This window comes from Pantherophis guttatus, chromosome 1 (genome assembly GCF_059756535.1).
Source record: "Pantherophis guttatus breed Tessera chromosome 1, ASM5975653v1, whole genome shotgun sequence".
In the NCBI taxonomy this organism is placed as follows: domain Eukaryota; kingdom Metazoa; phylum Chordata; class Lepidosauria; order Squamata; family Colubridae; genus Pantherophis; species Pantherophis guttatus.
This window is the reverse complement of record NC_142063.1, coordinates 121,338,586-121,351,834: the sequence shown is the minus strand read 5'-3', so window position 1 is coordinate 121,351,834 and position 13,249 is coordinate 121,338,586. Positions and strand designations below refer to the sequence as shown.

Below are 13,249 nucleotides of genomic sequence, written 5' to 3'. Positions count from 1 at the left end.
TCAATTAGTGGATGACGGTTTGGAGGAACATAGAAAGGATAGTCAAAGAACAGGCGAAAGTGCTTAGGGAGATGACAAGTCTTGCATCCACTGTGGCAAAAACAGGAAAGAAAGTAACCTCCAGCGTCTCAAGTCCCACAATTATAATGTCATCCCCTGCAACCCAAAAATCGATGGAAGGGCTACCAAAAATTGAGAAAACATCAGTGATCCCAACAATGCAAGCGATGCAGGCATCATTAGCAATGATTCAAGAGACAATGCTCTTAATGCAAGAGAAAATGTCTAATAATCATCAGGAAATGAAAACAGACATACAAGGCATTGACCAGAAAATGGGTGACATACAACAAGCCATTCTAAGGAACGAACAGAGAATACAAAAAATAGAATCTAAGGTGGAACAACAAGAGAAAGATTTAGAGACAGTAGATCAAAAATTAATGGCCCAGAATAGGGATCTGGAGGAATCGATTACGCAGTTGGAAATGGACAAGGCCTCTTTCTATCTGCGTTTCCAAAACGTTACAGAAGACAAGGACGAAAACTTAGGACAAGTAATGGCGGAATTAATAGCGGAGGTGCTCCAACAGGATCCAAACGACATAATAAAAGAATTGGACGAGGTGTACAGAGTACAGACGAATTACGCTAGACGGAACAAACTACCCAGAGAGGTACATATAAGGTTCGCACGAAAGAAAGTTAAGGATATCTTTTATAAAATGGTAAAAGAAGAACCGATTAATTATAAGGAAAAGGAGGTGATTGTTCTGAAGCAAGTGCCGAGGAGGGTGAGAGAACAACGAAGAGACTACAGATTCCTGGCCACGCAGCTGAATAAAAGGAATATACTTTTTAGATGGACCTTGCCGGAGGGTATGCTGATTACTTGGCAAGGGAAGAGAATTAAAATAAATAGTCTGGTGGAGGCTCAAAAATTTCTTGACCAACTGAGAGGGTCAGAAGACGAACAAAGTAGCAAAGAGGAACTGGAAGCTGCTACTACAGAAGAAGAACTCACCCAAAGAAGATCCCAAGAAGAGGTCCCGACGGGGAAAGAGAGCACGGAGGAGAAAGAAAAGGAAGAGAAAGAAAGCAGCGAAGCAGGGAAGAAACAAAGACCTCAAAGAGCAGTTCGAGCTAATACCAACCTCAAATTTAAGTAAATCAATACAAGGCAACAAGGATGGACGATTGGAAAATCCTATCGATTAATGTAAATGGACTTAACGATCATAAAAAAAGAAAAACCTTCTTTAACAAATTAGTTATACAAAATGCAGACATAGTCTGTCTTCAGGAGGTACACATTAAACAAGAACACATAAAATATTTGGAACATAAAAAATTGGGGAATCTTTATACCTCTTTAGCCATGAAGAAAAAGAGAGGGGTGGCATTATATATTAGAAAAGAGATGAAGACAGAACTGAAATATGCAGACCCCAAAGGTAGATTACTAATTGTTGAAATTGAGAGGGGCAATTCGGCAATATTAATAACAGCGATCTACGCCCCAAACAAAAATTTGAAAGAGTTTTATAACAAAACAAGAGAAATAATAAGAGGACTGGATAACAACAATATCTGCATTATTGGGGATTTCAACGGAGTGGCGGATGCATACAAAGATCACAAAAGACCCAGAGGCCAAAAGAAAATAAGGAAAAATTTACCAAAAACTTTCTTCGACTTAGTGGATGAATTAAACCTTGTAGATATCTGGCGAACACTACACCCAAATAAGAGACAATACACCTTTTATTCTAATCCCAATAAATCATGGTCTAGAATAGACATGATATGGGTAAGCAGGAACTTGGGCATGGACATTGCGTCAGCGGAAATCTTACCCAATACCTGGGCAGACCACAATCCACTGGAAATCAGATGGAAAAGTAGATATAAGAGAAAAAACACAAGATGGAGAATGAATACACAATTTCTGCGAGATAAAAAAAATATTGATAAAGTCAAGAGGGAGTTAGAAATCTTTTTCGAAGAAAATGAAAAAGAACCAATGGACCGGGGGATAATCTGGGACACGATGAAGGCCTATTTAAGAGGCCTAATGATATCATACGGAGCATACAGAAATAAAGAGAGGAGAGAAACTCAAAGAATATTGCAAGAACAACTGGCAAAGGCAGAGAAAGAGGCGCAACAAAACCCTGACAATGAAACATCAAAAGAAAACTGGATGAACATTCGCCATAAATTAAATATAATAGATCAAGAAAAATTAGCATATAATATTAAGAGAACAAAACAATATTACTTCGAGAATGCCAACAAGCCAGGAAGGTGGTTATCCTACAGAATCAAAAAAGAGAGAGAGAAAGGAATTATTCTCCAACTAGAAGACACCGAAGGCCATATCACAACTAAAGAGGAAGAAAAATTGGAAATAGCACGCGAATTCTATGCATCTTTATATAAAGAAGAAGATATACCCAAAGAGAAAGTAAAACAATATTTACTGGAGCAGGGAATGCCACAGATTGGAGAGGAGGAAAAAGAGATGTTGAACAAAGAGATCACATTAACAGAGTTAAAGACTGCAATTGCCAAATTGAAAAAGAACAAATCTCCGGGCCCGGATGGATTCCCAGGGGAATTATACAAAAATTTAGAATTAGAAGACATTTTACTCCCAAGAATGCTCCAAATTTTTAATGAGGCCTTAACGAAAAACAAAATACCAGAATCTTGGAGAGAGGCCTATATTACACTTTTACCAAAAGAAGGATCAGATATCAAATTGATACAGAATTATAGGCCAATTTCACTTCTCAATACTGATTATAAAATATACATGAATATATTAGCGGAAAGATTAAAAAGAATTCTCAATAAGATAATACATAGCGATCAGAATGGGTTCCTCCCAGGGAGGCAAATTAGGAATAACACAAGGACGATTCTGGATGTGATAGAATATTATGAGGAACACCCGGAAAAAGAGGTGGCATTAGTTTTTTTAGACGCACAGAAGGCCTTCGACAATTTGAACTGGGAGTTTATAAAGCAACAACTGAACATAATGGGATTTGGACAAAATTTTACAAATACAATAAATACGATTTATGAGAAGCAAAGGGCCAATATTTTAGTAAACGGTGAACTTACCAAAACATTTCAGATCAGTAAAGGAGTAAGACAGGGATGCCCAATGTCACCACTTTTGTACATATTGGTATTAGAAGTGTTATTGAAGAAGATTAGGGAGAACGATCAAATCAAAGGGCTTAAAATCAGGAAGGAAACATATAAAGTTCAAGCGTTTGCGGACGACGTTGTCCTAATTATGGAAGAACCGGTGGAAACAGGCATACAAATATTGGAAACACTCGATAAATATGGAGAAGTAGCAGGACTCAAATTAAATAAATCTAAAACCAAAATGCTCACCAAAAATATGACGAAAAACCAGAAAGAAGCCCTGGAGGAATCTATGGGAATCCAAATTGTGAAAAAAGTTAAATATTTGGGAGTATGGATCTCAACAAAGTACCTGGCCCTCAAAGAGGACAATTATGTCCCCTTGGTAAAAAGTATAAAACAAGATTTAGAGAAGTGGGGGAAGCTACAAATTTCCTTCCTTGGGAGGATAGCGACAATTAAAATGAGCATCTTACCCAAATTGTTGTACCTGTTCCAAACAGCGGCAATTAAATTTGATAAAAAATTTTTTAGTGAACTCAATACTACTATTAGGAAGTTTATTTGGGGAGGAAAAAAACCAAGAATAGCAATTAGGAGCTTACAAGATAAAAAAAATAGAGGAGGGCTTGGATTACCAATATGGGAAACATATCACAAAGCAGCAATTCTTGTTTGGTTAAAAGAATGGGCGACGTTAGCGAACAAAAGAATTCTAACGCTAGAAGGGCATGATCTCCAGATGGGTTGGCATGCCTATTTATGGGAAACGGGGAAAAAAACCAAAACACATTTCAACAAACATAAATTGAGGGACATAATGAAGTCAACATGGGAAGAAATAAGACGAAAACACTACACTAAAATTCCCAGCTGGCTTTCAACCATGGAGGCGATAATTTACCCAAATGTCCTGGACCATGGTAAAACTGTAAAATATAAAGAAATCCTAGAGGAGGCAGGGAACCTCAAAACATTAGAACAATTAAAAGAACAGGGCACTTTTGTTGAATGGTGGACATACGCACAGATAAAATCAAGATACAAAAAAGATAAAGAACAATACGGTATAGAAATGGGATGCAAAGATTTTGATAAAATTTGGATGGGTACAGATAATAAATTATTAGCTAAAATATACAACTATTTAGTAGAATATGACCTGATGGAAGAAGTGATTAAAGGCCCAATGCTAGCATGGGCCAAAAATATTGGGAAAAACATAAATTTGGAAGAATGGGATCAAATATGGAACAACAATATAAAACTTACCAAGGCAACTACTTACAAGGAGAACCAGTATAAGATGATTTATAGGTGGCACCTAGCACCAGCTAGGATCGCCAAAATTTACCCTAACTCAAACCCAAAGTGTTGGAAGTGCGGACACCAGCAAGGTACCTTTTACCACTGCTGGTGGACTTGCTCTCAAGCAAAAAAATATTGGAAGATGATTTGCAATTGGCTTTCAGAAATAATAGGTGAAACCTTTGAATTAGACCCTAAAACACTTCTCCTGGGAATCCTGAAGACGGAAATGGCAAAAAAGAAGAAATACTTGGCAGTGCATATAGAATCGCTTTCGCTCAACAATGGAAAGAGAAAAATATACCAACTAAGGGACAAGTAATCGGCAAAATAATGGAATGTGCCGAGATGAATAAATTAACATTAGAAATTAATGACAGAGAAGATTCGGATTATTACAGCGTATGGGATAAGTGGTACGGGTGGTTAGAGAAGAGGAAATTGAAATAAAAAGGAAAGAGACCAGAGCAAGTACAAGAAATAGAAAAATGAAATAGTAAGAGAAGAGGTACTGTGGATGGTAGGAAATATAATAAGGCAAGGAAAGGTTACATGGGTAAGCAAAAGATATAATTTATGTATTTACTAATTTATTGTCAAAGATCATCACATATACATATGCTAAAAATGATATGTGAACAAATTTTTTTTTTTTTACCATGTAACTGGTTTGCAAAGATTATCTACTTATGTATAATATGTACAATTTGTATTTATTTCTTTTTCCATACTATGTAACTGGATGGATAAAATTGTATTATTATAATTTCTTACAATAAAACATTTAAAAAAAAAAATCTCCAGGGTTGTCTTTGGTGACTTCTCCAGGTCTTGAACTATTTTGATGGCCCCAACTGCATCTAAGAGCCTGCTTTCCCTAAAGCTGCAAATTGCTGGCTGCTCTGGAAGTTCTGATCACTCCAATCCCCATCATTACTGCAGGTAATATTTGTAAAGCCCAATTCCAGTGGCACTAGCAGAAAGTCCAAACCTTTTGTAATCCATATCTTCATCCACTGACCCTTTCAAATAAACTAAACCACCCAAAATCTAAGTCTTCACAGACCTCCATTTTGTCTTTGCATCATAACAAACACACACACAGACACAAAAACACTTTTCTGGCAATGGCCAACCGGAAGTCTTTGGGAGTAGAAACAGGTGTTGAGTGTCATTATATCCAAGTAAATTTATGTATCAGTGGTGAAATTCAAATTTTTTTACTAACGGTTCTGTGGGCATGGCTTGGTGGGCTTGGTGTGGCTTGGTGGGCATGGCTTGGTGGGCGTGGCAGGGGAAGGATACTGCAAAATCTGCATTCCCACTCCACTCCAGGGGAAGGATACTGCAAAATCCCCATTCCCTCCCCACTCCTGGGGGAAGGATATTGCAAAATCTCCATTCCCACCCCGCTCTGGGGCCAGCCAGAGGTGGTATTTGCCAGTTCTCCAAACTACTCAAAATTTCTGCTACTGGTTCTCCAAACTACTTAAAATTTCCACTACCAGTTCTCCAGAACCTGTCAGAACCTGCTGGATTTCACCCCTGGTATGTATGTACATTATGTATGTATGTATGTATGTATGTATGTATGTATCAGTGGTGGGTTTCAATTTTTTTTACTACTAGTTCTGTGGGCGTGGCTTGGTGGGCATGGCAGGGAAAGGATTCTGTAAAATCTCCATTCCCACCCCAATCCAGGGGAAGGTTACTGCAAAATCCCCATTTCCTCCCAATCAGCTGGGACTTGGGAGGCAGAGAATATATGGGGGTGGGGCCAGTCAGAATTCTTACTACTGGTTCTCCGAACTACTCAAAATTTCTGCTACCAGTTCTCCAGAACTGGTCAGAACCTGCTGAAACCCATTTCTGGTATCTATATGTATGTACTGTATGTATGTATGTATGTATTTATTTAATTTATTGGCTGTCCCTCTTACCACAGGGTAATTCTTGGCAGTTTACAATATTAAAAAGATAAAACTATATAAATATAATACTATAAAAGATCCAATTTCTTAGCCCTAACTAAAAGATGTGGAACGAGTAGGATGAGTGGGGGTGAAGTAGGATTTGTTATTAATCTATCAACTACCTCCAATGTGAAACCCCTCCTTTGGAGCCCCGAATCAACTGACAGAGCTAGGTCTTTAAGCTCTTGTGAAAGGTCTGGAGGGCTCGCGCCAACCTCACTTGGTGAAGAGGTTGTAAAAAAATGCTTTCAAAAGGCTCTGACGATCCCAGTTGAGTTGCCTGATCAGCAGAGGCTTTTTTTCTTTTAAATGCCTCTGATGATCCAAGCTGAGTTGCCTGATCGGCAGAGGCTTTTAAAAGAAAAAAAGCCTCTGCCAATCAGGCAACTCAGCTGGGATTGTCAGAGCCTTTTGAAAGCATTTTTTCTGAAGAGGTTGTAGAAAAAATGCTTTTAAAAACCTTTGATGATCCCAGCTGAGCTGTGCGATCATCAGAGGCTTTTTTTTTTAACTTTTAAAAGCATTTTTGTCAGTCAAAGAGGTTGTAGAAAAAATGCTTTTCAAAGTAAAAAAAAAAAAGCCTCTGATGATTGTGCGGCTCAGCTGGGCATGGGGGGTGGGGGCAGGGATTTTTGCTACCGGTTCTCCGAACCACCTGCCTCCATCGCTACAGATCGGGCGATCCTGTCCGAACCAGGAGCATTTCACCCCTGTGGAATACCCTGGCCGATGGTATTCCATGGCATGCCTCCTCTGCCAGCACAGGTGGGATGAACCAATCCCAGTGGGATGAGACAGTCCCTCAAGTTTTGAACGTTTAACATTAATAACCCCTGATACAGCTGTCCTCTCTCAATTTATCCAGTTGCTGTTTAAAACTATCCAAGGTGGTGTTCACTTAAACAGACCATTGTGTAGCTATAATGCAACATGGTTCATAATTCAAAACATGTACAGTATACTTTCCTCCTTCATGACCATTGTTTTATTCCTCGCCCCAAACGAAAATGTCACAAGAAAATGAGGATGGAGATGGACAGTGAAATGCCAGTGAGTCTGCTCCCTCACTGGCTAGCCAGGTGGGTGGACCATTTGCCCTTCTGATCTACCCCAAAGAGTAACCATGAGGACCCTCACTCAGTTGCAAGAAAATCACAGATGCATCTAAGAGGAATGAGCATAATGGCGGAGAAATGCCCTTATTGCTTTGAATGCTAGGGTGGGATCTGCATTCCTCCCAAATGGGAATTCCTTTAAATTTAATTGCAGGCAATACATATCCTAACTTCCCTCATCTTTATATAAAAAAAATTCCCCTTCTGTGTCATTCTAACAGTAATATATGGAAGGAAAAAAGGCAATAGCAATACATGAGATGCTGCCTTGCAATGTTCTTGTCAACATAAATGAATCAAGACATTCGGCAATATGGTGGGATGAATGATGGGACTGGTGAATGATTGGAAAACTGTCTGCCTCTCCTTAATATTTGTGAAAAGAGAAAAAAAATAAAGGAAAGGACAAATATATATTTTTTAAAAATCATTTTTAAAGTCCAGCATTAAACTTTGTACAGTGTATAATAATATTGAGCAGTTTCTCCATTTTGTCAGACCCAGTTCATAACTGAGAATGAATTCATGCATTTAAAATCATAAACCTGGGATGGTGGTTTTCAATTATTATTGTATTTAAGTTTGTGTTTTTGTACACATCTTTGTTTAAAAAACTCATAGTTCTCCATATAAAGATTGCTTCCAAATTTTGGTTATACTTCCCATCACTTTTACATCCTTCAACTATTTCATGGTCCCTAAAACCCTGTTAACCTATAATTATGAATATTAAAGCAAGTGCAAATATTCTGAGCCGAAAATCAACAATTCTCCCTATAATTTCTTGTGGCTCAAATATTAAAAGTGCTTTGAATTGCTTCCAACAGAACACTTAAGCTGCTTCAAGTTTTGTTCCATTGGAAGATAGTCTTATTCTGCAAAATTTTGTGTGGCCTGCTTTGGTTTTGTTGTTTGTTTGTTTCATTGTTGTTTGTATGTTCATTCATACCTCCAGTGCCAAAGCATGTGTGTGAAGAGCTTGCATTGCACAGTCACCTCTGCAGTGGTCTGCAAACTCCCTGGCTTTCCCGGCCTTCATCATTGGCAGATTTTCAATTCAGATATTCTTAGAACACCTTGTGATTATATCCTCTGTGAAATGTGCAGGTTAGATGATTTTGTCTGCAGATCACAGCCACACATATAGACACACAAAAGATAGGAAGTTTGTACCTCCAAAGTCGGCTAAATTATTTCTGAAGACCCTTGTTAGTGGCCCTGTGGAACTGTCTTCACTTTTGTAGAACTAGAGCTTGAGATGATCATTATGACATAGCACTTCAGAAGGATAGTCACTTAGATGTCATAATGGCTGGGCTGTGGACACAAGGAATTTTCAAGACAAGTTAGAGGCAGATTGATACCACCAACCAAGCCAGCTATCTGTCTCCACCTGGAGCAGAAATCTACCACACCTATGTAAGATAAAAACATGTCAAGATTCCGCCGATATCATAGACATCGCAGCAAAAAATGTGGCAATCGTAAAGGGAAAGCACGTGGGAAAAAGAAAGGCCGGAAAAAAGGACATGGAGCCCGACACACAAAAAAAGGAGGTAATGATTTAACAATAATGCTAATTTTTCACTCCCTGAACATATAGGGTATCCTTCTAGAAAGCAAACACATGGAAATGAATTATGTTGAAGGCTAAACAATCCCTTGCAATAGAGCAGTTTTTTTTAAACTGAGTCCTAGAAATAATCTCTACTCTATTAATAAATAGGCATAGGTTCAAATGTGTGCTAATTGTGGCCTTCATAGAATTCCTGACTTTTAGACAGTTAATGCATAATTCAGCCATAGAATGCAGTAGTTAAAAGCTCCACTGTTCTTTTCAAAATAGTCCTTTAGACTGTTTCATCCTATGAGGTAGTCATAGATTCCTCTGGATACTGATGTTATCACATGAATTATTGCATCCATTAAGAACAGCAAGCAGGAAGACATACTGAAAGTTGTATTGTTATTTTCAAAGCCCTTGGTATCTTCTGCCAAATTAGGGATGGATGAAGCTTAAACTATTGCATGCTCTCTCTTTGTCTATATCAGAGACAAAAGAGAGTGAGTGAGCATAGATGGACAGTTTGGTTATGAATTATGGAAGCTGAAATCTATACACCTGGAGGACATCCATGTTGGAGAAAGCTGGATTAGGTAGATAGATGGCAGGAAGCAAGGAAAGGAAGATTGTGTGTGCTACACATGTGTGAATAGATGGATGGTTGATGAAGAAAGAGAAAAATGGGGAGAGGGAGAGGGAAATAGAGACTGAACAAGAGAAAGAAGAATGTTCCTTGCTAGGAATATAAAATAAAATCCTCACAGATCTCAGTAGAGCAAAATGGAATGATCTATTCAATTGTCCCATTATGGCATAAATAGGCTAGGATTATTAATTATGGAATCCATAATCACTCTCATCAAAAATTCATACTAATAAATAGATACTAGAAAATGTGCCTACATTTCTGTTGTCCAAAGAGAGTTGCATGCCAAACTATGGATGCATAGAAAAGCTTTTAAACCACAATGAATATAGATTTTTTGCTTTTTAAAAAAGAAATCACACAAAATCAAAATATACCATATTTTTCGGAGTATAAGATGCAGCTCCCCCCCCAAAAGGGGGTGAAAATTTAGGTGCGTTTTATACACCGAATATAGCCCCACCCACCCACTGGCCCTCACCCTTTGGCCTCTGCCTCGCAGCAGTTACCTCCTTGCAAACAAACAGCAAGAAAAAACAGCTCCTGTCAGCTTCAGCACAGACTAATTAGCACAAGTTGATTCCATCTGCCTCCCGACTCTCAGCTGATTTGCTCTCAGTTGTTTTGTGCAGGGCTCTGCTACTTGCTGCAAAGAGGTAAATTGCTGGAGCAGATTTTTTTCCCCCTTGTGCTAATCAAGCTATGCTGAAAACGAAAATGAAAGTAAAGCAGGCTGTTTGCTGTTTGCTGCAAGGAGGCAAAATTGCTCAGAGGCTGAGGGAGATTTCTTTTTCTTCTTTTTCTCACCAAAAAAGGTAGGTGCGTCTTATACTCCGGTGCATCTTATACTCCTAAAATAATGGTAAATGAAATTTGGACTGAATTAAGGCTGAACCACAAATACTTAGTTTTCACCCACGTCACTCTTTGTTCCTATCATCTTTTGGATTTACTCTTGGATCACTAGTTAGTAGATTTCAACTATTTTCTCAAAATAATGCAGCTTTACACTTGTGTGTTTTCATGTGAACAAAACAAGAGTATTCTGAACTATTCATATTGTCTCATTGTGTTAATTTCATGAAAGCAAAGAATAGATGCTGCTGTTTCATATTCACTGCCATTTAAGTGGATAAATTTGGCTGCACGTATATCTGTTATCTTCAAATTGAGTTATGCTTTCTTTCCACATTGGTGCATGTTTGATTTGGGCCAAATGCACTTATCATGTATTTGTTCTAGTTTGTTACAAGTACATCTGTGCTATATAGTATAAGAATTGCAATTGTATTTTATTTTCAACTTGCCTAGATTGAGAAGTGCTGGATATTAGAGACAAAGCGCTGGTGATGGAAGTAGAACCTGTAGCAGTGGTTGAGATGCTTCTGGATTCTATAACATTTTTTGGGGGGGGAGACAAGTAGAATTCCCAAATTATGGGCTGCAATTTTGGAATCCAGCACTGGAACCAAACAGAAAATGGAAGCAGTTTTAAATCTCTGCTAAACATTCAAAACAAGAACCTGTTGCTAAGCAAAAGTTTTTAAAAGCTTTTGCAATAAAGATTAAATGCCACGAGGTTACATAAGAAAAATATTAAAAATATTAAAGGTAAACAATCTGTTAAAATCGTGATGTGGTAAATTTAGGACTACAAAAAAGATTGGGACAAGCATGAAGTAGCAGCTAAGGGAAGGAGTTAAGTCTCTCTGGGACTGTTGAGTACTTGTCTTGATTTTTACAGCACAAATCCAGTAGCTCTACTAAATCTGAAACCTCTCTGACACTTTAATCTAGTTTTCTGGTTTAGACTCTCAGAATTTAATTCTGAGACTAATTCTGTGATGCCCTGGGAAGGAAGCTGTGGGTCACGTCATTCTGTAGAAAGTTTGTCCCTTATTTTAGTCATCTTCATTCTTCTCAGAGAAGATGTTGGTGGCAGAATTTACTTTCAGACATGGAAGTATCTACAGTGAACTCGGATTAGCTCATTTGCCATGTTTCCTAGTTGATCTACCTGGTAAGGCTGACAGTAGGTGAGCAGGGAGTCAAAACTGTCAAGATCCACCTCTTTTATGTGCAAGCTTTGGTGGCCACTGTCTGGACCTTGTTGACCGCACCTTATAAAGGCTTCTATGCCCACTACTTCCTAATTATCCTAAGTTCCTCCCATCTTGATTCTGCATCTCTGTTGAGGTCTTCCTATCCTTTGAAGATTGGCTAGCTGTAGGAGATGTTGTTCCAATATTTAATTATACTTTTGCTGTTTGTAGCAATCCCTCTAACTCCCTTGATTTCTAGGCCCCCTCAGTTTATTATGGATCCAAGGATTTGTTTGTATAATTCATCTAATTTATTTTATAGAGGAATGTGTATTTTTGTTTCTTGATGGAATAGTCTATAAGTAACTAGTAGTAATGAAAAAGAGGAAGACAAAGCAGGCAGACAAGATAATGGAGTCCGAAATTTCTTAGACATTTCAATATATAGAAAGATAGAATAATTTCCTTCCTTCCTTTCTTCCTTTTTTTCTCCCTCCCTCCCTCCCTCCCTCCCTCCCTCCCTCCCTCCCTCCCTCCCTCCCTTCCTTCCTTCCTTCTTTCCTTTCCTTTCTCCATATAAATAGGTGAGGAAGATTATTAATGCACCAATATGATTTATTTTCCTCTCCTTCAAGGTCGTCACCACTATAGGAGATGTGTAATATATTAATCTGGAACTGTGAAGACCTGGTGAGAAGAAATTATTGCATGATCCGAACTGACAACTTTCTCCAGACATAACATCGACATAAAGAAAAAAAATCAGGAAATGATGTAGATCATTTCCAAATAAAACCTCCTTGGAATGTTTGTGTTATCTTTGCTATCTTTTTATTATAACTTTCCACACTGTCTTAATATTATCTTCCATACTTACTATATTCCGGTTTCCCATACAGTATTATATGTTAACAGTGTTAGTATCTGCTACCCCTACCCAAGTAGAGGGAGGCAGAATAATGTTGGTGAAGGAGTGCAAGACCATTAACAGATAAAAGGGGTAGTAAATGAAATCTCAGTCCTGGGAATGTAGTAAGTATAAGAAATAATTTTTTTAAAAAAATTGATTTATATGCCGCCCTTCTCCGGAGACTCAGGGCGGCTTACAATGCGTTAAGCAATAGCCTTCATACTTTTGTATATTTATACAAAGTCAGCTTATTGCCCCCACAAACTGGGTTCTCAATTTACCTACCTTAGAAAGGATGGAAGGCTGAGTCAACCTTGAGCCTGGTGAGATTTGAACTTACAGTAATTGCTGGCAGCTGGTGTTAATCACAATGCTATCAATCTGCTGAGCCACCAGGTTCAGTAACTCTGCTTTCATTCCGCATGGTATCACAGAAGACAGAAATTCTGGCAGGCTTTCAAAACTAATATCAGTCCTTCAAGGTAGGCTAGATGAGGACTACTGAAATTACTTTATTGTTTTAGCA

General features: G+C 38.2%; 2 long non-coding RNA genes across 4 annotated transcripts in view; one reads left to right on the top strand and one right to left on the bottom strand.

Moving 5' to 3' along the window:
- LOC148116553 (uncharacterized) overlaps nucleotides 1–8,825 on the bottom strand; it is a 43,120-nt gene extending 34,295 nt beyond the window's left edge. Inside the window, exon 1 of one of the 3 annotated variants that reach the window (XR_015731094.1) lies at nucleotides 8,735–8,825. This is a non-coding gene — a long non-coding RNA (uncharacterized LOC148116553). Of the gene's footprint in view, nucleotides 1–8,510 lie in introns of all 3 variants that reach the window. The other 2 variants (XR_015731096.1, XR_015731095.1) reach the window with 2 other exon arrangements.
- Nucleotides 8,680–12,623, top strand: LOC117668154 (uncharacterized). The gene is made up of 2 exons (XR_004592202.2): nucleotides 8,680–9,117; nucleotides 12,449–12,623. It is a non-coding gene; the product is annotated as an uncharacterized LOC117668154 (long non-coding RNA).
- The last annotated feature ends 626 nt before the right edge of the window (nucleotides 12,624–13,249 follow it).